This window comes from Chinchilla lanigera, unplaced genomic scaffold, assembly GCF_000276665.1.
Source record: "Chinchilla lanigera isolate Chin_1 unplaced genomic scaffold, ChiLan1.0 scaffold00025, whole genome shotgun sequence".
Classification (NCBI taxonomy): Eukaryota; Metazoa; Chordata; class Mammalia; order Rodentia; family Chinchillidae; genus Chinchilla; species Chinchilla lanigera.
The window spans coordinates 24,120,278-24,126,382 of record NW_004955426.1 but is presented as its reverse complement, the minus strand read 5'-3'; positions in this window follow the sequence as shown (position 1 = coordinate 24,126,382).

Here is a 6,105-nt window from a genome sequence, read left to right as displayed (position 1 = left end):
TACACATATATTTGAACACTGATGATGCACACCTAAGTCAATCCTTGACAAAGTAGAATTCAAAATGAGGGAAGAATATAAAACAGAAAGTTAAGACCAATTAATAACTGGAAATTTGGGTCAAAATCGTATTTTTTCAAAACAAGATGCAAGGAAATTAACAATGGTTGTTTTATTGCATATGTTATCTTCATAGTAGTTCCTCAGATTATCAGATGTAGGTATGCAAAATTGATTAAACAATATAAGCACTTTAGAAAAACCAATGCAAGCACTAACTGTTCCTTTCAATAAACCATAGAAATTAGTAGTACAATTTTAACTATCTTGTGTGTGTGTGTATATATATATGTATATATACATATATATATATATTTCCCTTCCTTCTATTCTCCTTTCCCCCATCCCAGTTGTTCTTTCCTTTTGAGCAGTCTCTTTCCCTTTCACAGTATTTATTGCTCCTTTTGGATTTTATTTACTCCTTCAGATTCTTACACTAAGGAGACATGATGTTTACACATGCAAGTCTGATTTATTTCACTTATGAGTATGGTCTCTAGGTGTATCCATTTACCCATAAAAGCCTCGAGTTTATCTTTCTTTACAGCTGAGCAGTACTCCATTGTATAAAAATACATCTTTTTTATCCATTCCTCACCTGATGGGCATTTGGGTTGTTTCCAAAATTCAGCTATTTCAAATTGCACTGCTATAAACATGGGTGCACATATATCACTGTGGTAAGGTGTTTTCAATTCTTCTGAGAAGACACCCAGAAGGGGAATAGCTGGGTTGAATGGGACCTCTAATCCTAGTTTTTTTTAAGGAAACGTCACACTGATCTCCACAATGGTTTCACCTGTCTACATTCCCACCAACAGTGGAGAAGGGTTCTTTTTTCCCCATAGCTCTACCAGCATTTGTTATTGGTTGATCAAAATCATATCTTAAAAATTATATCATCCAAATGCAAGTGAGAGCAACCCGGAGAGACTTTGACAGTTCAGGTCAACCCAGTACCTGTGGCTGCCGCTCGCATTTCCTGCAAGGTACAGCACATGGGCCCCTGCCCTACCTGAGTCCAGAGGTGTTCCACCCACGGCCCCCAAGTGGGTGCACTGATCAGCCTTGCTTTAGATTACAGCTTCCCACCACGTTCGTTCTGCAGGTGTCCCTGGGTTTCCTGTTGGTGTCTGATACTGAAGAGACCAGTTGTCTCTGGACCTCTGCTTTAGTCTGAGATAATGCTGACATGGAAGATAGTTTGCCCTTCCAGTTCCCTTTCCCATAGTGACTGACCACTAGTCTTGGTGGTGGTAAAGGAGGAAAAGTTAAAAAAAGTTATATCAAAACTTTCTATCTTTTTTAACAAAAGAAAACTTCTGGAGCATTCTTTTTCTGTTGTCCCACTTCTCCCTAATAATTTGGTTCATCCTTGATTGAAATAAGTAAAGCACTTACGGATTTATGTGTAAATAAATTATTAAAAACTAAAAATAATAAAAAACCAACCCGGGGTTATATTAAGCTATCTTAGTGTGCCCTTTGGCTTCATAATTTTTATAGTTATGGTAATTTCCCTCCAATAGTGATGTCAATGAGACACGAGAAGTGATTCGTGAATATAATCACACAGCCAAATTCAACCAAATGCTTCAAGAAGCAGTGCAACCAAGCTCAGCGCAAAACCAAGTTAGAATACTGGTTAAGCAAGTCATGTAAATTGTTGTCATTTTGTAATTTAACAGCAAAATGTTTTTCTTTTCAAAAAAGTTTGACATGGTTAGAAACCATGGAGTCTTTTGTAGACTTAGTTGTTTATCTCTAATCTCTGCTCTAGAGCACACACTGTCGTTTATCTCTAATCTCTGCTCTAGAGCACACCGAGGATATTTGATGAACAAACCCCAAGAGGCAGAGACTGTGGTGTGTACCCAAGCCAAAATTCTGGTTTAACCAGTTAATGAGTACAATCATTGGCAATCTATTTAACTCAGAAAGCCTTGGTTCCCTCACCTGTAAAATGAAGATCTTAATAACCTTTCACTGTTATTGTAGGAAACAATGAATGTTAAATATAGATCTTAAACTATCTTGCTCATTTTGAGTCTTATACTCATGTGCTTTCCCTTAACCTATGAGCAACACAAATCAGCTGCAAAATCTAAAATAAAAACCCTTTTTCAGTTTCGATGAAGGCATTGACATCTTTTCTCCCACCCCTCTCAGTCACACAGAATGAGAAAAAAGAGGAAAACCAAATGACCACATTGATGTTGAGTCATCTAAGTTGAGTGAATAAGAACCCACACTTGCAACAACATAAGAAGAGATCAAGCAGGGTTACAGAGAACTTACTTGAATGGAGCAAAATACAAACAGTAAAAGAAAGGGGTGGGGCAGAATCCGAGGGCACAAGGAAGCCAGTTTGAACAAAGCCCTGTGGATGTGCATTCAGCTCATGTGTAGAGCAGCCTACTCAGAGAGAACTTCTGCAGTGCCAAACTTCAGAAAAACTTTTTTAGAAAAAAAGTAAAAGAAATTTTTCTCAGTATTAGATATTGAACCCAGAGCCATTTGCACTGAGCTATGTCCCCAGCAAAGCTCCCTCCTTTTTGAGATAGAGTCTCACCACGCCCCTAAGTTGTCCAGGTTGGGCTTGAATTTCCATCCTCTTGCTTCAGCCTCCCAGGCCTATGCCACCATGCGTGACACATTTTGTCCTTTAGGACAGCCAGACATACTTATGAGTACTCAGTATTCACCCAGTAATTTGCAACAGTATACATGAATCAACTCATAGCTCAATATGCTACTTGAAAGGTATCTCTCTCTCTCACCATGCACACATACATTCACACGTGTATATACACATATGTATGTACATCTAACTTGATCCACAGCTATCACGTCCTGCCTAATTCCCTCCCCTTGTTTAGTGCCTCATCATTCAAAACTTCCCCCTCGACGCCTTCCTAAATTGTCTTCAATAAAATACTTTGAGAGTATTTAATAAAACACTTTGCTTAACATTTTGCACTTCCTGAAGAAACTTCACTTCTGACCTCTAACAACTAGACTCCACTGAGAAGAATCTTCAGGTGAGGAACAGAAGCAGGAAGTTGGCCAAGTCCTGAGAGGATTTGTTTGGGAAGGGCAGCAGATCAAAGTGGTTGCCTGGGAGAAGAGCGCCACACACTGGGGAAAGGGAATATCGTCTCCCCCAATGCGACAAATAGTGTTTTACAAGTCCTTGGCACATTTAGCTGTTTGATCTTTCACAAAGGGACAAAAGTTATTACAGTGGCAGCAAGATAGCCTCTTTAGTAAATGATGATGGAAAAACCGGATATCCACATGCATATGATTGAGTCTAAACCCATATATCTTACCATGTGCAAAACTAAAATCAAAGTGAATCAAAGATCTAAATGTTAAAAACAATCTGCTGAAAGACAAATTAGGTAAAACTCTTGAAGACATAGGTGTAGGAATGGACTTTCCTTGTTGCTGCTGTTGTTGCTTGAGATGGTATCCCTACTTAGCTCAAGCTGGCCATAAACTCACTATGTAGTCCAGGCTGGCTTTGAACTTATGGCCATCCTACAGCCTCAGCCTCCTTAGTGCTGGGATTACAGCTGCCACCACACCTGGCCTAGGAAAGGACCTTCTGAACAGAACCCCAATAGCACGACAAATGATACCAAGAACCAACAAGTAGGATCATATCAATTAAAAGTCTCCTGCACAGCAAAGGATGGAACCAACACAGTAAAGAGACTACAGGATGAGGAAAAAGTTTGCCAGCTCTTCATCAGGCAGAAGACTAAGATCTAGAATATATAAAACCTCAACAAAATTAGATTCCCCAAAATAAAAGACCCAATCAAAAATGGGCAACTGAAGTTCCACTTCTCAGAAGTACAAGTAGCTAACAAACACATGAAAATATGTTCAACATTCCTGGTCATTAGAGAAATGCAAATTAAAACTTATCCCAGAAAGAATGGTCGTTGTCAAAACAAGCAAATAATTACAAATGCTGGCGAGAATGCAGGGGGAGAAAAACCCTTCTATGTTTTTGGTGTGAATGAAAACTAGTACAACCACTATGGAAATCACTATGGAAATGCCACAAAAAGTTAAAAATAGAAATTTCATTTGACCCAGCTATCCCTCTTCTAGGTATCTTCCCAAAAGATTTAAAGTCATCATATTAGAAGGGCACACGCATACGCATGTTTGTAGCAGCACAATTTATAATAGCTGGATCTTGGAAACAGCATATGTGTCCTCCAACAGATCAATGGGTAAAGGAAATGTGGTGTTTATATACCATGGAACACTACTCTGCCATAAAGAAAAATAAATGTGAGGCATTTGTAGGTAAATGGATGCAGCTTGAGAACATATTGTTGAGTGAAATAAGTCAGACACAAGCTTAAATATCACATGATTTCTCTCATATGTATAATTTATATGAAAAAAATAGAGAGGATAGATAAATACAAAGGAGACAGAAGTTCAAATAACTTCCCAAGTTATCCATGCTGTTGTTTCAAAATGTTTTAAGATAAATGCTAATTTGTTTTATTTATACTACTAGTTTCTTTTGTTCATTGAAAAGAAAGTTTCATCCGTTTAAAAAAAAAAAGTTTTTCAATGGAGAACACATTTCAATTTTTATTTTCATTTATTTTGTCCTCATTATGTACAAAGATTTCATATCAGTCATAATCCTTTGTTTGTGAAACAGGGCTTGATGCTGAATTTAAGGCAAGGCCTGATTCTTAATTACTGAATTAATTACTTTAAATAAAGTAATTAATAGTCAAGCATCCTCCTCCCAAAAAGCAAGGCCCTTGACAATAGCATGCATATCGCCATGCAGCCCACCACACACCAATGCCTTGCACCCCCCCCCCCGTACGCACACCTGAAATGAACTGGCTCACACACACCTGCACCAGAGTTGAGGCACTAATGTCTCAATAATACTTCTGGGCTTTTCATTGTTGTTATATTGAATAAATAATTATTCCTTTAAGTGTCATCATTTGTCAGTCTCATGATTGTCGTACAATTAGTTTAATTAAATGTAATGACACTTCAGAATTGAAATCAGAGAAACAGTACAGCTTTTCTAAGCGTCTCTAAGGGTTTCTAGAGAATAGGAAATGCTGTCAATACTTGTTGGAAAAAACAAATGTGAACAATTTAATAAAATATAATGATAATGAATTTAAATTCGCGCTTATTCTGCCTTAAACTCAAACTTTCTTCACTTGATCTTACATTGCCTTTATCTTCTGCAAACTGTATAAAATAAACTGTGATGCATTTCGGGATCTCGGTTAGGTAGCCATTTTTGCATTCCAGAAGTTGAATCCTCTCTTGTGTGAACTGGATAATTAAAGTTCTCATGTATAACTATATTTTTGTTTTGTCTTTTTGAGACAGGGTCTCACTATGCAGTTCAGGCTGAATTTGAACTCACTTTGTACCCCAGGCTGGCCTTGAACTTGAACTTGCAACAATCCTCCTGCCTCAGCCTTCCAAGTGCTGGAATTACAGGTGTGCGCCACCATGCCCGGCATAACTATATATCTTGAAGGGATAAACAATCCTGTACTCCTTTCCTCCTGAAGGACAGAGATTCAAATAGGTCCCAGAGAAGGTATTATATAATACTTAATCTGTAGAGTATCTAATGTCACCTCCAGTATCTGTCTGTTAGCTCCACGTAAGTTGGAACCTTGTAAGACCCAGATTTCATTCATCTTCTTGCCATAGAGAGTATAGTAAGTATAAACCAGAAAAGTGAGCCACCAAAGATTTAGCTTTTTAATAATGAAAAGCCATTTGGAAAAATAACTTACCACAGCAAGCGCATCAAAGTAGCCAAGTTTGGTTGAAGAACATCGGTCCTAAGTGAGTGAGGAAGTTAGTGCAGAATCTCATGTACAAATTTTGCTTCTTTCCAGACCTAAGACGTATGTCTGAATTTGATATAAGGTGACTGTCATAAAAGAGTAAGCACCACAAGAATTCAGTCCTCACAATCAATAAATGTTTAATACATTTGATCAACAATATGGAAAAGGA